Source organism: Mesoplodon densirostris, chromosome 14 (assembly GCF_025265405.1).
Source record: "Mesoplodon densirostris isolate mMesDen1 chromosome 14, mMesDen1 primary haplotype, whole genome shotgun sequence".
NCBI classification, from domain to species: Eukaryota; Metazoa; Chordata; class Mammalia; order Artiodactyla; family Ziphiidae; genus Mesoplodon; species Mesoplodon densirostris.
Window position 1 is genome coordinate 15654429 of NC_082674.1, and position 21300 is coordinate 15675728.

Here is a 21300-nt window from a genome sequence, read left to right on the forward strand (position 1 = left end):
AACATTTCCCAGACAAATTTGACTGTATAAGACTTTTTTCCATGGGAAATCTGTTAGAGGTTTTGTGCTCTGCAGAACACAGATCAAAGCCCAGCCCTTTAGTGATTTGACTGCCTATCTCCAGCTCCTGATTCCCTGTGCATGGTGAGCAGTTTCTTGCCTCTGTGCCTTTATGCTTTGCAATCTGGCCTTGCTCATTAAGCACCTTATGATTATAATTGGCTTCTCTTGTAGATTTACCTGCAAGGAAAGAACACGCGCCTCAGCTACTATAAATATCAGGTGTGCTTGATATTTAAGGTGGACATTGTAAATGTCATTGACGTTGACGCCTGACAGCCACTTTAATCACCTGGGAGCTCATTAGAAATGCAGAATCTCAGCCCCACTCCAGACTTAATGAATCAAAATCTGCATTTTAACAAGATTCCCAGGCAGCTTCTCTACACAATAAAGTTTAAGAAGCATTGGTGATCCAATCACAATAATTCCATCTCACTTAATAAGAACTGTTTCTGGAATGGGTGGGTTATCCATTTTGAGCCAGTGAAACACTAAGATGCCAACTCAGAGCATCTGGGAGGGGGGAGCGGGATCCAGTCTCTCTCTCCTTCTGGATGTGAAAAAGACAGCAAGAAAGCATGTTGCCTCAGTTCCTGCTGTCAGGCATCTTACGACTACAAGGAAACCTAGACTGTGGCCAAGTAGCCTACCCAGAGTATTCATTCTCCCCTTGTTGAGTAGCCAACAGGGCCAGTGGATATTCCCATGGGACAGAGGAGGCATAGGATGGAATGAGTGCCCTAGACCTTCCAGCAACACGCATTGCATCTTAGGAATGTGTCTATACAGCCTGTTGAGACAAGTGGTTCTCAACCAGTGTTGCATATCAGGATCACCCGGGCAACATTTTAAAGATATCAATTTTCAGGCCCCATCCCAGAGATTTTTATTTAATGGGTGTGGGCGAAAGTCTGGACACTGATGTTTTTTAAAAGCTCCTCAGGGCTTCCCTGGTGGCGCAGTGGTTGAGAGTCCGCCTGCCGATGCAGGGGACACGGGTTCGTGCCCCGGGCCGGCAAGATCCCACATGCCACCGAGCGGCTGGGCCCGTGAGCCACGGCCGCTGAGCCTGCGCGTCCGGAGCCTGTGCTCCACAACGGGGGGGAAAAAAAAAAAAAAAAAGCTCCTCAGTGGTTATATTGTGTAGCCATTGAGAACCACCAGTTTAGACAGATTACATCTTACAGCATAATGCCATTTCAGTATTCCCTATGCAAATGCCCCCTTTCCACTGGGACCGCTCAAGAAACTTCTTGTAAACTCCTTTTATAACTTTGTCATTTTTATGAAAATAATTTAAACCTTTTATAAAAGCTTCAAGAAGTAAAAGATCATATCATCCCAATTTTAATATCACAGAAAAACTACAAATATCCACAGTTGGTGAACACCATTATTAAATAGATACATACAGATAGAAGGATGGATAGAGAGCTACATAGAGTGTAACAGGAACAGGCTCAATTCGCACAGGCTGTTTTTAAAGTACAGCATCGACTTTAGTCTTACTTGAATTTAACAAAAGAAGTCAATGAAGGAAAAACTCAGATGCATGTTTCTTCACTGCAAGAGAAATTGACTTGTAAAGGGTTTCTCAAAGGTTAAACACAATTATAAAAATCACGAATAGGACCGAGTAACTTTTTCAAACTACATGCTTCAATATTGGTCAGTACTGACTTCGCTGCTATGAAAGATAGATCTGCACACTTTCACTTCCTTCTACCGCCTTCCTGTACTTCCTAATTTTTTGCTTATATTATTTTTCATTTTGTCAGGGTTTATAACATTTACATTCTATTTTAATCCATCATTTCCATATTGATTTGTCTTAATTTCAGTATTTAAATGTATTTTTATTTATTTTTTAATTGAAGTATAGTTAATTTACAGTACTGGGTTATTTCTGGTGTACAGCAGATTCAGTTATACATATATATATATATGTATACATTCTTTTCAGATTCTTTTCCATTATAGTATATTTAAAGATACTGAATATAGTTCCCTGTGCTCTACAGTAGGATCTTGTTGTTTATCTATTTTATATGTAGTAGCACATATTTGCTAATCCCAAACTCCTAATTGATCCCTCCCCCCATCTTTGTTTCCCCTTTGGTAACCGTAAGTTTGTTTTCTATGTCTGTGAGTCTATTTCTGTTTTGTAAATAAGTTCATTTGTATCTTTTTTTAGATTCCACATATAAGTGATATCATATGATATTTGTCTTTCTCTGTCTGACTTACTTCACTTAGTATGATAATCTCTAGGTCTATCCATGTTGCTGCAAATGACATTATTTTATTCTTTATTATGTTGAGTAATATTCCATTATATATATATACCACATCTTTATCCATTCTTCTGCTGATGGACATTTAGGTTGCTTCCATGTCTTGGCTATTGTAAATAGTGCTGCTATGAACATTGCGGTGCATATATCTTTTCGAATTAGAGTTTTCTCCAGATATATGCCCAGGAGTGGGATTGCTGGATCATATGGCAACTCTATTTTTAGGTTTTTGAGGAACCTCCATACTCTTCTCCATAGTGGCTGCCCCAGTTTACATTCCCAGCAACAGTGTAGGTGGGTTCCCTTTTCTCCACACCCTCTCCAGTTAAATGTATTTATTGTTCATTGCTTCTTCATTTCTGTCTTCATTTTGATTTGGTTATATGCATTTCGTCATGTATCAGCCTCTACTTGGGTTGCAAACCACCCCCAACAGTCGTTTCCTAGATCCCAGTTCTGTGGGTTAGTCAGCTGGGCTGCATTCAACTGGGGTTTTCAGCTGGTCTCTCCTGGGTTCACCTATGCAACTGCAGTCAGCTGGTGGCTTGGTAGGGAGCTTTGGCTCCGGTCAGGTGGTCAGCCAAGGCCCTTTGTAGCCCCTCCAGCAAGCTTGCTCAGGCCTGTTCACGTGGTGGCAGAGAGGGAGACTGGAAGATGCAATGTCCCCTGAGGCCTAGGTTCGGAGCTCATACAGTGTCCCATCCATTACAAGTCACTGGCCAAAGCAAATCATAAGGCCAGCATGGATTTGACAGAGGAAGACACAGACTTTATCTTTTGATGACAGAAGCTTCAAAGTATTTGTGTCCATTTGCAATCTTTCATGGTAGCTTCATATTCCCTAAGTTATTTCATGCTTGAAAATGCCTTTCTGTTTTAATTAAACTCAAACAACAACTATTCTTGGGTCTTGCTGTTTTTCCCCTCAGGACTTTGTGAACATTGCTTTTAGGGAAAAGACTTATGGAAAACCTGAGGCTGATTTGATTTTAACCTACTTTAAGAATTTTTTCTCTACTTTTGAACCTCAGTGTCTTAACCACAATATGTCTCACTGTCAGCCTCTAACAGATTTGCCTGGTATTAAAATATAACCTTGATATTTGGAAATTAAGTGTTTTTTTTAATCATTTCAGGGAAATTTTTCTGTTTGTACATTTATATAGTCATTTCTTGTTACAAATCCAAAATAAGTTATAATTCATGATTCCTGTACTAGCTCTGAATATTTTTTCTCTGACATTTGATAGATTCTCTACTTCGGGGACAATGATTATTCTTATTTGAAACATTTTGTGCAACTACTATTGTAAAGCTAATGTAAAGATACTATTGAAAAGAATTTTTTTTGGCTGCACTGCGCACCTTGTGGGATCTTAGTTCCCTGACCAGGGATCGAACCCGCACCCCCTGCAGCAGAAGTCGGGAATCTTAACTACTGGACTGCCAGAGAAGTCCCTGGAACTAATTTTTTTGAAGTCATGTTATTAAAGTTTATTACAGCATAAACATTTGCAGAAAACGTGGCAGTTTCTTTTCTTTTTAAATTCTTTTTCCATGCCTTCATTGTGAATTTTTTCTGCATCTTATTTTTTGTTTAAATGAGTCTCTTTTTAGACAACTTTTTTTTTTTTTTTTTTTTTTTTTTTTTGCGGTACGCGGGCCTCTCACTGTTGTGGCCTCTCCCGTTGCGGGGCACAGGCTCCGGATGCACAGGTGCTGTCAGCGGCCATGGCTCACGGGCCCAGCCGCTCCGCGGCATGTGGGATCTTCCCAGACCGGGGCACGAACCCGTGTCCCCTGCATCGGCAGGCGGACTCTCAACCACTGCGCCACCAGGGAAGCCCTGGCTTTTATATTTAAAACAGATTTACAGGCCATGCAGTTTGCCTGTTTAACATGTACAATTCAGTGTGTTTTAGCGTATCCACAGGTATGTGCAACCATCAGCACAGTCAATTTTAGAATATTTTCATCACTTTAAAAAGAAAACATACCTTAGGCTATCACTCTACTGTCCCTGATACCTCCTAGTCCTAAGCAACAACTAACTCACTGTTTTTCTGTGTAGATAATTTGCCTATTCTGGACATTTTATATAAATGGAATCATATTAGATGTGGGTTTTTGGTGACTGTCTTCTTTCAGTTAGCATAATGTTTCAAGGTTCATCTATGGGGTAGCATGTATCAATACTTCTTTCCTTTTTATGACCAAATAATATTCCATTGCACAGATATGCTACATTTTGTTTATCCATTCAACTGATAGACATTTGGGTTGTTTCTACCTTGTGGCTTTTATGAATACACTGCTGTGAACATTTGTGTACAAGTTTTTGTGAGGAGTGCCTTTGTTCTTTGATTATGGTTTCTCTCATAGTGGGTTTGCTGTCTTTTGTGTGAGGTATTCCTTCTCCTCCCACCCCACCCCCTCCCCCCTTGCAGTACGTTTGCCTAATGGAAAGGCCCCTTTTATTTTCTTGCTACCCAAGGTCACCCTGGGCAGACCTGGCATGCTTTCTTTTTGCTTTGAGCAACTGCCAGTGAAATCTCTGATAACGTTCTCACTCATCTGGGACCAACGTGTCTTCCCTTCAAAGCGTTAGTTTGAGTACTGGGTATAGTTTGAAGCCACTTTTCTGTAGCCTGAGGAAACCGTGTTGGGAGAGGGAAAGAGCTCAGTCGGCACTAAGTTGAATTCTTGCTGGATGACCTCGATTCTGGTCACTCAGTAGAGATTCTCCTAAACATTCTTTGCCAAGGTCCATGACACCCGGTCAAAGGTCTGTTCCATTCCCCTGGGCTTCAGCTTGTTGTGTCAACTAAGAGTGTTCTGCAGGTGGCAAACTATGGTGACATCCACTTTGCCTCCTGGCTTGCCCTATCGTAGCAGCTTGGTCTGTTAGCATCCTATCTCACTGCTAAAGTGAAGCAGGAGTCCTGACCAGCCCGTGCATAGCTGCCATAAGCCTCCTTCCCCTTCCAGGACAGAGCCCAATTATTTAAGGAACTGTATAGTTGTAGAGGCTTGGTTTATAACAATTCTCCATTTTCAAAATTATGAGGAGAAATTTTTCTTAGATGTTCTTAGTCTGGTAAGTTTCTGTAACATGGAATAATCCCTTGCTCTCAAGGTGAAACATCCAGTCTCAAGTATAGCATTTCTCCAAAGCTTTTATTTCCAATCTCAAAGTGGTTTCTACAGTTTCCTTCTGTGATTTTGGTGGTATTCTAAGGAACACAAGGCTTGAATTCCACTCCCTTGCCCTAAAGCCTGTACAAAATAAAGAACCCCGCTGTTAGCTAAACCTTGACTATCATTGCTCTTCCAAGACAGGCAATTAAACAATGGGATCTGGATGGTGGTATGTTTTGGGTTTGGGGAACAGGTGTTCTAGCTTGGGTAAGCTGTGGTGGCTGTGGATTTATTTGCTTGTGTTCTCTAAATGTTTGTGCATAAAGCGAGGGCTGCTGTGATCTTATATATTCCATTGCCCCTGAAGGAGAGGCCAAATGAATATTAGAGGGAGAGCCAGAGGGGTTTCCCTGAATATAAACACGCCTGGATAGGGTGGGTTTTCCCAGCTTTTTATGGTTTCTCAGAGGGAAAATCCTGGCCATTTGGGCATAGTGGAGAGTAACAGCTTCCTTGGCTTGAAATAAGGAAGGTAGGTCCTAGAAACCGGGAGATCTATGACTTTTCCAATGTCTCTGACCAAGGCAAGGACAAAACTGGAACAAGAGACTTTATACTATCTCAGACACACCAGACTTCCATAATTCCCAGAGTCTGACTTGCATACCATTGGGGTGCTTTCTGAGGCTGTGAGGTGAGTCAAGGGGTCAAACTATGCTCATAAATTAAAAAATAAATCACCATCAGTCCATAATGTCTAGGAAAATCTACTAGTATCTTCTGTTTATAGACTGCCAGGGATGGAGATTTTGAAAGTAGATTGTATTTTCTCATTTTGTCATTAAACTAGAGATGCATGAGGGAAAAATATATATATATATAATATTATTGGAAACTTCCTAGTAGTGCAGCAGGCTCACTGTGAAATTGTGATTTATACTAAGAAATATATATTTGGTCGTAGGCCCCTTTCCTGACACAGAGCTCCTAAAACCCTTGGAATCTTCTATGTGAAAAGAGAAGCAAAGGTGTCTTTTGCTATTCATAACAAGTCTCTTTCAACCACACCTGAGTTTACATTAAGAAGGTGACTTTTGGAAAACCTCTAAAGATGGGGACCGGTTGCCAGGGGAACCAATTGGGTAATTAAAAGATTGGAACTTTCAGCCCCACCCCTTGACCTCCGGCAGAGCAAGGAGGGGCTGGAGAGTTCCATCACCAAGTCCAATGATTTAAACAATCATGTCTACAAACGAAACCTCCAAAAACTAAACAACTGGAGTTTGGAGAGCTTCCGGGTTGGTGAACATGTGGGGGTGATGGGAGGATGGCACACGTGGAGAGGGCATGGAAACTCTGCGCCCCTTTCCTCGTGCCTTGTCCTATGCATCTCTGCCATCTGGCTGTTCTGAGTGGTATTCCATTATAATAAACTGGTAATCTAGTAAGTATTTTCCTGACTTCTGTGAGCCTCTCTAGCAAATTATCAAAACCAAGGAGGTCATTGTGGGAACCTGGGAACCTCTGATTTATAGCCAGTAGGTCAGAAGCACAGGGAACAACCCGGACTTGTGATTGGCATCTGCAGTAGGGGAGGGTGGGCAGGTCTTCCAGGACTGGGGTCTGCTCCAGCCCTGGGTAGATAGTGTCAGAATTGAATTGAATTACAGGACACACAATGAATGTCCACCGAGAACTGGAGAATTGCTTGGTGTGGGAACCCGCCCTCCCCCACCCATGACATATTTGGTGAAAAGAATGAAGTATGGAGAGTAGCAGAGGGAGAAAAGAGTTTTTCTATTAGTTGGTACATGGAGGAATCAAAGAGTTTTTCCTATTCCCTCGCCCTCTGTGTTCATGGTCCCCTGTATGCTGCATGTGTCCAAGGGGCTTTAAGATATCCCTCCCATCGCTGATGCTCACAGAGAGGGCTGATCCCAGAGAGAAAACAGCATGGCAGGGAAAACAGAACTGCCCTGTTGCACAGTCTTCTCAGGTTAACAAGTAGAGCCAACATTCAGCATTTTATAAAGCATGTTAGAGAGAAGCAAATCCTCCTTTGAAATACAGACATAAGTAAAAACTGAGAATCCTTGGCCATGAATAGTAACAAATGGGTTGAAGGAAGAGGTAAACCTCCTAGAGCAAACTACACCCTGGGGGACAATCTTGGCATGGACCCCACAAAGTTGGACATGGAGGAAACCTGAGGGGAAGAAACTATTCTCTTGGCCACATGAGTTACAGACTTTCACCAGTTTCTAAGGAGAAGAAACTGGAGCCAAGGTCAGAACCTTCTGCCCAGCATTTATAATTCATTGTCTTTGAGAATTTAGAGTAAACCGATTGTGGTTCTCATTCCAGGGTATGTGTTCCTTGTTCTCAGCTAATCCTTTTGGTGTCTACACATAGTCCCACATAAAACCTCAAGATTTTGCTATAGATGATATCAGAGCTGGGAGAATCTTACTGCACTATTCAAGTCAAAAGTCTAGGGCATAGATTGGTCAAGATAAGATGAGTAACTGCTATTTCAGTGCTACTTTAACGAGATTCTGTCTGAGAGTACCGTATGGTACATGCATCTCATGATGCACACCTGTAGCGTCACCCTCCACGTGTGCCGTGTGCTAACCTGCATCTGCACCCACATGCCCACCACCAGTGTCCTGTCTTCACTGTGCCCCTTGTGCACCTACATACCCATCAACACCTTCGCAGGGTCACCATCGTCAGTGGGCTAAGATTACTAAGTCCAGGTCCTTGGCATGTCCTGATTTTCGTTTCCTTTTCAAAGAAATACAAGATCCCAGGGTGGAAAGCGTTTACTCGTGGTAGCTTCGTTCTTCCTCTTTGCTCAGATCAACAGTCTGAGTCATCCCCGGAGTCATCTTTGACTTTTATCTTTCTCTAATACTCCACATGCAATCTCCCTGAAAATCCTGTTAGCTCTGCCTTTGAAATATACTCAGATTCCACCCATTTCTTACTACTTCCACCATAACCGCCAACCACTGTGGTCTAGGCTACCAGCATCCCCCAGGTGGATTATTGCAAAACCTTGTCTCCCAACCCCCACCCTTGCCCAGCTCTAGTCTATTCTGCACCCAGCAGCAAGTGTTTCCCCTTTATAACTCAAGTCAGATCATGTCTCTCCTCTGCTCAGAACCCTTTAATAGCTGCCCGTGTCACTTGGAATAAATCCAGAATCTTTACCATGACATTCGTGGTCTGGCTCCCAGCTATCTCTCAGATCTACTCCTCTTACCCTTACTTAAGCCACACTGGATGCTGGGCTGTTCCTAAAACACATCAGACACTCTTGCTTCAGGGTCTTTGCGTGTGTGTGTTTTTTAAAATAAATAAATTTTATTTATTTATTTATTTATTTATTTATTCATTCATTTTGGCTGCGTTGGGTCTTTGTTGCTGCGTGCAGGCTTTCTCTAATCACTCATGTTCTTTGCAACCATTTTGTATCCTCTTACTCTGATTGATTTTTCTTCTTGGCATGTAGCACCGTCTCAATAATTACTTGTTTATTTATGATCTGTCTTCCCATTCCAGGATGTAAGCTCCCTGAGGGCAGGGACCTTGTTGTGTTCAGTGCTGGACCCCAGCTCCTAGGACAGTGCTTGACACGGAGAAGGCATGTGAGAACTATGTGTGGAGTGAATGAATGAACTCCTTGTGGGAGGCGTCTACTCACACTTGCATGTCTGGGGAAAAAGCTTTTATAGGGATTTCCTCCAGACCCTCTGAAGAGAAGCAGTCAAGGAGGCCGCTGTCTGGCTCTGCTTTTGTCCTCATCGCAGCTGGCACCTGTCCCGGGAAAGTGAGGTTGAGGTGTGGGAGAGCTGGAAAAGTGAGATGCTTATGCCACTTTTTAGGAGTATGGGCCCCGTGAAATGGAGCCATCTAAACCTGTCTGACAGGGGTGAGGGCGGGATTCCGTCCAGACTTGTCAAAATTCTGCCCAAACTAGAGAACCCTGGGGCCTTCCCAAGTCCTGATCCTGTCCGTGCCAAGTGAGACTTGCAGAGAGGGCACTGTGACAGTCCCAGAGTTCTTGCTAAGGGCCAGGGACCAGGGACTGAGACAGTGAAGGAAGGGGCATCATCCCAACCCACAAAGGAGGTAGAAGCTGCAACCTGTTTTGCCATGAAACCAGCAGCTACAGGTAAGCAGAGTCTTACTTTTAGAGTCATCCATTCATTGGGTGAATATTTCCTGCGTATGTGCTATGTGCTAAGCACAATTTTAGGCCTTATAGGATTGCTCTAGGAGCTGAAGATTCTGGGATGTGGACCACAGGGCCACAGGGAGGGACTGAAGTTGGCTCAGGAGAGTGCCCAGATCCCCTTCAAGTCCCAGACCCCCTCCCGTCTCCCCTTGTCTCTGTAGGAGAGGCAGCTGAGGTATCAAGGGATCAACACTGCCTGGGTCACCGAGGCTGCTGGGGACCCACGGAGGCACTGGGCAGCCTCTGAACGTTCCTATCCCTTCTCCTCACCATGAGGGACCCTCGGCCCCTCCTCCTAACTCCCTAAGGGATGGAGGGTCATCTCCATCACCTGCTGCCCTGTGCTCTGGACCCAGAGCTCCACCTGCTGACGGACTATCCCCTTCAGGAGAGACAGGAGAGGGCCAACTTATAAACCAGTCAGTCATGTTGGGAGTTTAATTTTTTTTTTTTTTTTTTTTTTTTTTTGCAGTACGCGGGCCTCTCACTGTTGTGGCCTCTCCCGTTGCGGAGCACAGGCTCTGGATGCGCAGGCTCAGAGGCCATGGCTCACGGGCCCAGCCGCTCCGCGGCATGTGGGATCTTCCCGGACCGGGGCACGAACCCGTGTCCCCTGCATCGGCAGGCGGACTCTCAACCACTGCGCCACCAGGGAAGCCCATGTTGGGAGTTTAGAATGGAGCCCAGGCAATGGAGCCCAGGCACTGAAGCCCAGAAGCCAGTCTTGACTCAGGCAGAAGTTTCCCCCTCTGGGTGCCTCAAGGCCTAGAGGGCAATGGGAGATCCAGACTCTCCAGCAGGGCATGACACCCCTGAGGTCTTACAGGCTGGCCTCGCCCATTCACCCTCAGGCACAGGGACCTAGGGGCCAGCTCAGATTCTATAGGACTTAGGGAGTGGCAGGACTTCTGTGATAACTGTCTTCTCCCTGGCAGCTGGAGGGGGTGTAAACACTTGGGTGGATGTCTGAAACAGCAGGTGAGGCTAAGAGCTCACAACGGCTGATATGATCTGGTTTCCAAAATTTGGCACTCCCTGCCTGGCCCATGAAACCCATCCTGAGTTCCTGTGATGACCAGCCCAGCGGGGCCAGGGCTGTCCTCACAAGTAGAACAATGGCATTACTTTGGATCCCCTCTGGGGATGCTTTCAGCACTGCTGTTCTCTGACTCAAGAGAAGAGAGCTGTGTCTACCGAGCTTTTATTTATTTTTATTTATTTATTTATTATTTTAACTTTTTTTTTTGGTCGAGCTGCGAGATCTTAGTTCCCCGACCAGGGATCGAACCTGTGCCCCCTGCAGTGGAAGTGTGGAGTCTTAACCACTGGACAGCCAGGGAAGTCCCTCTACTGGGCTTTTAGACTTTTCAGTTTCTCTATAAGAACACTCTGAGCTCTGAGCACAGCACTTTGTATTTTTCAGAGCATATTTATACATGGTTCTTCGAGAGAATCCAGACCCACTGGTGGCCTGGCCAGAGGTTGGCGTTTGCAGAGTCTGGGCACTGGGGTTGTGCTTGAACCTCAGTTCTCCAGTCAGGGGAAGCTAGGGAGTGACAGGAAGGGTAAACCACAGACAGCAAAGCATTCCCGAAGGCCTCAAACTACCTGAAGGGAGTTGCTACCAAATGAGCTTCCACCTCAGAAAGAGGGAGGGAGGTGGGAGGTCGAGGAGGATCTCATGATTGTTAAAAATTAGTTTGATTTTTTTTTTTAATGACCTTACCTGGAGGCCAGAGGTTGCTGAGATATAATCATTTGGGTGAAGTAAGCAGGGTTGCTCCAGGGCTGGGGAGGTAAAATATTTCACGTAATCTGGGACATTTCTGCCTGGAGCCCAGCACCTCTGGCACCTCAGGCAGCAGCTTTGGACACAGGGGAGAGAGCATTCTTGGGAACCATGGCATTTGCATAAGGGGCACTGGTGCTGAGGCAGAGGAGAGTGCCCTCCCTGCAGGATCCTGGGAGGGGACTTGGAGGGGCCGGCAGCAGGGAGAACAGGGGGAAGGAGGTCCATGCTGCCTGTAGCTACCCGACTGGTCTGTGAGCACACATGAGGCACTGCCTGAGAGCTCCTCAAAATGCTTAAGAAGTTTTCAGGGCCCTGGAGCCCAGAGTGGGCAAGTGGGAAGGAGAGTAGGAATCTGACTTATTGAATTTGCATCCACAGGCGGACGGGATGTGGGGACTTTTGGGTTGTACCTACAGTGTTCCTCTAGTCACGGAGGATTTGTGTTTTACAGAGTGGGAAGCAGCCCGTGAGGCTCATGGTAAAACACGTCTAAAGCACAGTGTCCTGGCCCTGAGGTGCCGCTCTCCATCCCCTGAACCCACTGCTGAGAGCAGGGTCTGCCTCCTTGCACGAGTGATGACAACCCAGCGATGGCTTCATGGGGACCCTGAAGCGACCCCCACTGTAGATGCAGGACACTTAGGCCTGACTGGTGGGAGATGGCTGGGGAGGACAGGTTCAGGTCAGTCATAGCCAACAGGCCTCAGCCTCCCCAGTTCCCTCATACTGAGAGCACCCTGAGCTGGCTCCCCCCACCCATTATTTTTTTGGCAGTTCTAGGCTCTAACCTTATTTTCTTTCTTTAAACTTAAAAAAAAATTTTTTTTTTCATTTTTGGCTGTGTTGGGTCTTCGTTGCTGCGCACGGGCTTTCTCTAGTTGCAGCAAGCAGGGGCTACTCTTCATTGCGGTGCATGGGCTTCTCATTGTCGTGGCTTCTCTTGTTGCAGAGCACGGGCTCTAGGAGTGTGGGCTTCAGTAGTTGTGGCTCGCGGGCTCTAGAGCGCAGGCTCAGTAGTTGTGACGCACGGGCTTAGTTGCTCCACGGCATGTGGGATTTTCCCGGACCAGGGCTCGAACCCACGTCCCCTGCATTGGCAGGCGGATTCTTAACCACTGCGCCACCAGGGAAGTCCCCCCAAATTGCTGGCTTCTTACCTCAGACACTAGTTTCTCTTTCCTGCTGACAGCATTCTACCCCTCATTTCCCGTCTATTTTCTTCTTTCCCAATCTTTGCTACCCTCTCTCTATTACGTCCCCTGCATAAGACCCCATGGGTGCTGGTGGGAAGAGAACCACGCCGCCTCTTCTTTTGGCCTCTGTCTGATAGGCTTTGTAGAGAAGGTGTAGGTGGGAATGGGATCCCTGGGGAATTCTACTCCACCGAGAAGTCTCCGTGGCACTTTACCTATTCACAAAGCTTCTTCATTACACCAGATAGCAACTGGTCATCATCGTGCTCCAGTAATGCCCGTTGGGGAGCACTTTCTCATATGCTTCCCCCACTCTGGACACCACCGCCTCCACCACAATTAGCAGCTGAGTCCACTTACCATGCCTACATGCGACTCCAGAGCCCTGCAGACTTGACTTACACGAATTAAGAAGGGTTCTTTAACTAAGACTTTTATTTATACAAGAAATATTTTTTGATTATCTGAGACAATTGAAAACAACCCAAATAACTCACCCAGTACACTGGCAGTCAATTATACAATGATCACAAATTCTGTAGAGCTGGGCTGTCTGCTGTGGTCGCCACTAGCTACATGGGCCTATTGAAATATTTTAATTAATGAAAATTAAGTAAAATTTAAAATGCAGATCCTCAGTTGCACTAGTCACATTCCAGGTGCTCAATAGCCACATGTAGCTAGTGCTGCTGTATTAGTGCAGATAGAGAACATTTCTACCATGGCAGAGAAAATACATTACAACTCTGTTCCACAGTCATCCAATCTCTGAAATTGCTGAAAAGCTTATCCAGCTGTGACTAATGAAAACAGTCCTGTCCAGTCCTGTCCATATGTTCCTCATCATTAATTCTGAAGCTTTCTTACCTGTGACCCTCATCCCATGTTGTCTGACCCACAAGGAGAAACTCTTGATATCTTTGCTGATCTGCTCATTACAAAGAATTCTGTCTTTCCATCTGCGATTGCTTGGAGTTTACATTTTAAGTGCTAAATCCTCTTCAGCAAGAACGGCTTTAGAGAGTGAATCCTAGGAGCTTGCATGAAAACCTCTCCTTTCTGGAACTTGGCTGAGTTGTCCTGGGAACATGTGTCCTGCATTCACACAAGTCTGAGTCAGTAAGGTGCCGCCTGCTTGTCCTTTGGTTCAAACGCCCTTGGGCTGCTGTAATCATTAACTCTTGCAGGAGGCTCAGAGCATCTGCTTCTGATCAACTAGAGGCAGCTGCTGTTGAAGTCCTGAGTTGGGGAGAAGAAATGGGTGAGAGGGTGGCAGGCAAGAGCTTGGGGGCGGGACACTGGGGAGGGAGGGAAATTGACCTGCAATGCAGTGTCCCTGATCAGCTCTGGCACCTTTGTGTCTCCACAGTTGTGTTGGTCCCCAGGGACAGCCCTGGGGCCAGCTGCATGGTCTGAGCAGCCTGTGGTCTCCTGGTCGTGCTGGGCACTGTGTGCTATACTGTGCTGGGCACCCTGGTTCCTGAGTCCAGGGGCGGGAGGTGTTCTACATTTACATCTCCCCTACCCATGTCTCCTTGTCTGCCTTTCTTATCACCTACACATTGGCCCTGATTACGTGCCAAAGCTCTCTGAGCTTTGCTGAGTATGCACGGCCCCAGGCCCTGGTCAGGCCACAACATGTCATGCTGGACCGCCTCCCATCCTGTGCCATTATCATGCTGCTTGGGCTCAACACCCTGTGCTGAGCTGTCCCACCATGCTGAAGCCCTCCTCACCCACTTAGGCTCCAGCACGGACACTTACCTCACTCCACTCAGGCTGTGACATCCTTTGCAAGCCACCTGTTCCCCACGTGGCACCCTCCCTAGGCTCCAACCTCACAGGACGGGTCACTCTTTGTCTTAGTTCAGGCTGCTATAACAAAGTGCCTTAGACTAAGTGGCGTATAAACAACAGACATGTATTTCTCACAGTTCCGGAGACTGGACATCTGAGATCAGGGTACCAGCAGGGTTGGTTCTGGTGAGGACCCTCTTCCAGTTTGCAGACTGCTGACTTCTCGCTGTGTCCTCACATGTGGAAGGAGAGTGAGGGAGCTCTCTCCGGGGACCCTTTTGTTTACAAGGGCACTAATCCCATTCATGAAGGCTTCACCCTTATGACCTAATCACCTCCCAAAGGCCCCACCTCCTAATACCATCACATTGGGGGTTGGGATTTCAACATATCAATTTTGGGAGACACGTTCAGTCCACTGCACTCTTTTACCCAGATGTCTTCCTTAATCTGCTGAGGCTCCAACGTCACTGCTTTCCTCCCCTCCCTCCATGCATGCCTGTTTTGCTTGGTGCCACCAAATGTCTTTGGGACTGAATTGACTAGAAGGGAAAGGGAAAAGAAAGAGGAAGAGAAAGAGAAAGGGGGATTGTGTCTTTATTTTTAACATCTAATATGTTTCGGCACATACTGACCACTTTGTGGTCACTTCCCCCGGTGCACAGTCTGTCAAGTTGCCTTTTATTTCAGGAACATTCTTGCATGATTTGTCCAGTTCCATAGTATTGTTTTCCTTCTTTGGGGACTCCAGTTCTGTACTTGCTGCAGCTCCACTGTCTGTCTTCTCTGTGTATCAATGTCTTTAGGATTTATTTAAAAACGGTTTCTTTTCTATGCTTATTTCATTTCTATCCTCAAAAGATTTTACTGTATTTTCCACTGTATTTGTACCCCCTCCCCCATACTCCTCTACTTTTGTTTTGATTTCTGTGATGTTTCTTTTTTTCTTGTACCTCTTTTCTGAGTTCTGCAAATGCAAATGATCAAGTTTTCTCTTGTCTTCTCACCATTTCTTCTCTGGGACTACATATTTTTTTTATTCATTCTTCCTTATTGAGGCTATTTCTTTATTAAGTCTTTGAAAGTAATGGCCAAATGTTTGGTCAAAATTTTCACCTATTTCATGGCAAGTTGATTGGTGATTCTTTGTAGCTGGTAAGTTTTACATCAATTTCCTGCCTGTTTTTATTTCCCCCCGTTTGAATTAAAGCTGGCTGCCTTTGAATTTCTCTAGTTGACCTATTTGTTGGGGTTTGCTTCAGGGGACAAAGTTTTGCTAATGTTTTCTCATATTGGTTGTTACTAGGTTGTTTCACTTTCCCCCGAAGAGGTCTCTATCCTGTCCTCCTAACTATCACAGCTCTTATACTGTGTGCAAGGGGTAATGATTTATTACTTCAAATTGAGCCTTTTACCAAAAGCAAGTTTTCATGCTGGGGTTTCTGGGATCTGTTCCTTCTGGGCTGTTTTGCATTTCATTTCCCTTCTCTACTCCAAGGGGCTTTCACAACATATTACCTTCATAAAGATTATGAAGTAAATTTAGCAGCTTTCGGTAGCATTTATGCATTTTTGAGTTGTGGGTTGTATGTTTCCTAGTTTGACAGAAAAAGAAGTTTCTATTTATTTCCATTATTTATGCTAAAGAAAACTCCTGTTTCCTTTGCTACTACTCACACTACTTCTGACACCAGATGTGAGTGATTTTCCACACCAAGCAATTCTCCAATTTTCAGTAGACACCAACTGGGTTTCCTACAGTTTAATTCTGACACTAACTGCCTGGAGTTAGCACAGACCCCACAGGTTAAGGGCTCAGTTCCACAAGATTGCGCCTCATTTCAGATGCCAATTGCAAGTCCCAGGTGGTCTGTCAGCATCCAATCAGGTGACAGAAACCACACAGCAATTTTATTAACAGTAGAAAGTTAATATAGAGAATTGTCAACTCCATAAAACCACTGAAAGGGCAAAAGAAGAATGGTATATGTGAAATACTAAGAAATACATATACTGGTCTCTGTCCCCAGCTTCTGCTAGTATTTGGTCTTTGACGCCAGTTCCACAAACTTTCTAAACCCCTCGTAATTCCCGGAGTGATAAAGGTGCGAGGAGCACCTTCTGTACTAATATTTGTTCTCTGACCCTATTCCTGACACAGAGTTCCTAAAATCCTTGCACATTTCCTGAGTAATGAGGGGGTGATAAGAGTTAGCAGAGCTCCTAAATCCTTGGAATTTCCTGGGTGATAGGAGCATATTTGTTCTAACACAGTGACTCTGGGTGGGCTCCTGGGTGGGAGCTGGTCACCAGAAAAACTAAGCATGATTAGAAACTTGTAACTCTCAGCCCCAAACCCTGTTCTCCAGGGAGGGAATAGGAGCTAGAGATTGAGTGAATTATCCATCATGTCTATGTGATAAAGCCTCCATAAAAATCCCTAAGGTATGGGCTTCAGGTAGTTCCTGGGTTGATACAAGGTGGTGCACCCCAGCTCCACAGAGACAGAAACTCCTGCACTGGGGACCCTTCCAGACCTTGCCTTATGTACCTCTTCATCTGGCTGTTCATCTGTATCCTTTATTATGTTCTTTATTATAAACTGGCAAGCATTAGTGTTTCCCTGCATTCTGTGAGCTATTCTAGCAAATTATCAAACTCAAGGAGGGGGTTGTGAGAAACCCCAGTTTATAATATTAAACTCTAGCAAATATGTTTCCTGCAGCTGTTGAGATAATATGTTTTCTCCCTTAATGTTTTAATAGGTAAGTAAGTTATATTAATAGGTTTTCTGAAATTTAGACATCTTTGTGTTGGTGAGATAAACCAATTTTATCATGAGAAACTAAAAAAAAATTGTTAGATTCAATTTTCTAATATTATGTTCAGAAATCCTGCATCTATATTCATAAATGGGTTACCTTTTAATTTTTCTTTTTTTTTTTCTTTCTTTTTTTTGGCCATGGTGTGTGGCATGCAGGATCTTAGTTCCCTGACCAGGGATTGAACCCGCGACCCCTGTAGTGGAAGCGTGGAGCCCTAACCACTGGACAGTCAGGGAATTCTCAACATTTAATTTTTCTTTCTTGACCTGTTCTTGTCTGGTGGTGGTAAGACTATTCTAACCTCATCAAATGATTTGGGCAAAGTGGAAACTTTCTTCTTTTCTCTGATAATTTGCATAATATTAGAATGATCTGTTCTTTGAAATTTGACAGATTGTTTCCTTTTTTTTTTTGCTGTTGTTTTTCTTCTAAACTTTTTAACTTCTGATTTATTTAATGGTTTAGCATACAAGTTATCTATTTTTTCCTAACTTTCAGATTTGTCGAAAAAGTAGTACGTAATGTTCTCTTACTCTCTTTCCTTGAGTTAACTTTATTTGTATTTAATTGTTTAAAAAGTCAAAATATTACAGATCTCGGTTCCATTCCTTCCCACTCCTCTTGCTTCTATCCCAGAGAGAATCACTTTTGACTCTCATAGCTATGTCTTCTTTCTTCGAGAATTCAGACTTTCTTTTTCCATATGAGTATATTTCTGTCTTTTAATTCTTCCATATTTTCTTTACATTCTTTTATAACTTTTTTGCATGATCTATTTAATCCATTTAGATTTTTTAAAATGACATTAATAAGGGAACTAGCTTTTTTTCTCATTGTGTCTAGTGAATTGTACCAGTATAATGTATTGAAAAGTCCTTTCTTCCTCTGAAATCCATTTTCTGCGTGTCCACGGAGCCTGTGCATCTCATAGCTACTCCCAGCTGATTACTGAGTAAGCTGGGGATACTACGGCCGGCCCTTTCCTGGGAGACAGGGGACTCCTGGAAGGGTGACTGTGGCCTGAGAAGTCCTTGCTCAACTTTCCTTCTAACTGCACTGAAAACTTCCTTCCAACTTTCCTTCCTTCCTTGCCTTTCTCCTTCACTCCAGGTCAGGCATATATCATGGGCTGACATCTCTTCCAGCCTTTCCTGACTTCCTCCCCATTTTCCTTCACTGAGGATTCCCCTGATAAATTTCCTGTACATTTAATCTTGTCTTGGTCTCTGTTCCTTGGAGGACCTGTGGTAACACATATGTGCATGTATTGGGACAAGAGTCATGTAGAGATAAAAGAACCTCCAGATATGTTTGGGGATCTGAAGGTGGAGGAACCTTTGCTTACTTCCACGGGGAAGACCCAGGAAAGCACGTCAGGTCATAGAATTCCCCCATTGTGCAAGACAACATGATGCAGCATAGAAATGTAGAAATGTTGGCATGACACATTTAGGCAAAATGCCTCAAGATATCCTCACTGGTCTTCTGTGGCTCCACAGTGGCGCTAGAGTATCAAAACATTCCCCATGCTCCTTACACCTGCAGCAATAGCAGGTCAGCTGTTAAAGTAGAACAGACCCCAACAATGGCCATGGAGGACCTGGACAAAGTGAATCCTCCCTGTCTATAGAGACTTTAGCAACCTAGTGGCTCATTTGAAACTTAATAAGTAGCTGTACCTTATAACTCCTGTTTAGCAAGGTATGGTATAAACTCTGGATTGGTGACTAATCATATCTGGCAGCATTCTTAGTTGTAAACAACAGACACTGACTGATTTATGCATAAAAAGGAATTTATTACTATGATATTACATAATAAAGAAATACTAACATTTATTAAGCACTTACATTTTGCCAGCCATCATGTGAAATTCTTTGCATGTATGAAACTCCTTGTAATCCTTACCACAACCTTTATAACAATAATAGTACCTCTGACACTGATACTATGGTTAACCCCACATTTTGGATGGGAACATAGCATAGAGAAGTTAAGGAATTTTCTCAAGGTCACACAGCCAATTGGTAATAAAGCCAGGGTTTAAACCCAGGCAGCTGGACTCCAGAGCTTCTCCATTGCCCACGACACTCTGGAGAACTGGTGATAGGAGTATTGTGTGTGTTAGGCTGGAAGGATATGAAGGCAGGGACAATAGTCTAGATCATAACATACAAATTCTGTGGTGAAACCCTGAGGCTTGCCTTGCCCACACAAGGATGCTGCCACTGGACACTGTCCCTAGAACTGTCACCACTCACAAACCAAATGGGTTTTCTGCCTCTTCACATCACAATTCTCTGATTCAAAAGGTAAATGCATCTGAGTGGCAGAACCAAGGCCATGTGCCCACACCCAAGCTGGAAGGGACTCTGAGGAATATTTTTTTAGTTGCTATAGTGGGATGTATACAGGTTCTGCTTCATAAGGTGAGGGACTCCTTATATGTAAAAAAAAAAAAGTTCAAATGCTGGGCACCCAAAAATAATGACAAATGTCATTACACTAGATATTTTGCCTTTCTTTTTCTGTTTTCTGAAAGGGACTTTGTTACCTTGTTTTTCTCCAGCATTGTTTACCAGGTGTTTTGGAGATAATTGAATTCCTCACTTAATATGTGGGTTGCTCAATCATATCTTAAACTTACAGAGAAGAACAGAGATAATTAAGAGATCCTGGACAGCAGACTGTAACAACTGGATATAATCCTTGGTTGTTTCCCTTTGGGAATAGGATAAGTGTATCAGTTAGCTTTTGCTGTGTAACAAATTACCTTAGCATACAGTGGCTTAATATAGACATCATTTGTTAATCAATGATTCTGTAGGTCAGCGATTTGGGCTGGGTCCAGTGGATAGTTCCGTGGGTCTCGGCTGGGCCCATGCAAGCTTCTGTGGTGGCCTTCCTTCAGTTTTGGAGGCCTTTGGTCAATAACCCCCTCACATTTCTGGCTGTTGGCTTGAAGAAAAGGACAACTGGTTTTGTGTCTCTCACCATTCAGCTCATTCACCTACCTCATGCACGTGATTGATGTCAGGGTTCCAAGTGGAATAAGAGAGGGTAAGCTTGAACGTGCAAGCACTTTTTAAGTCTCTGCTTGCTTCAAGTTTGCTATTGTCACCTGAGGTGACCTGAGACCAAACCCTGGGCTAGTATGGGAGGGAACAGAATGATGAGACCTTGAGAGCTGATTGTTAAACTTGCACGACTTTTGCAAGCTAGTGGTTAAACTGCTTGTAGTTGAAATTGGCCATGGTGTGAATATTTATACCATAGAAATTGGCAAATGCTACAAACCAAGGCTTTTTTTTTTTTTCTTCTCTTTTCAGAGAACCAATTTAACAGTATGTCACTAGATCTATATGAGGGCATGGGCACATGGAGAGAAATTATAGCAGCTGTTCTGGAAACAATCTAATGAATATGGTCTTTTTTATATTGGAGACTCACAGTTTCTAAGCATGACCATTATTAGAATTGCATATATAAAAGATAGGATTGCATGTGTGTCAAGCAGCCTAGGGTTCACATTATAGTGGTCATTTACTTCTTTTAAAGCATCCTTTCATCTTTTCCAGTAGCAGACCCTGCTTGAACCAAGCTAAGACACTCTCATGACATAGTGATTTATCCAAAGGACAAGCACATGAACCAAACTAATTCAGTCAGAATTATTCCCCAGGGTTTTTTCAAACTGAAGTTGGGGGAGGAAAGTCCCTCTCCTTTCTCTTACAAATTAGGAAGACCTGAGCTAAGAGCTACCAGCAGTCGAAATGACATTTTTGTAGGGGACAGCTGGCCTAAGAGAGAAAAAGCTAACAGAGAGAGATTTGCATGACAGAGAGACAGAAAAACAGAGAGTGAAAGAAGGAGAGTTGAGGGAGAGAGAGGAAAAGATAGATCCATCCCAACCCTTCTTGCTGTTTGGCTGTGTCTAACACAATATATGTATATT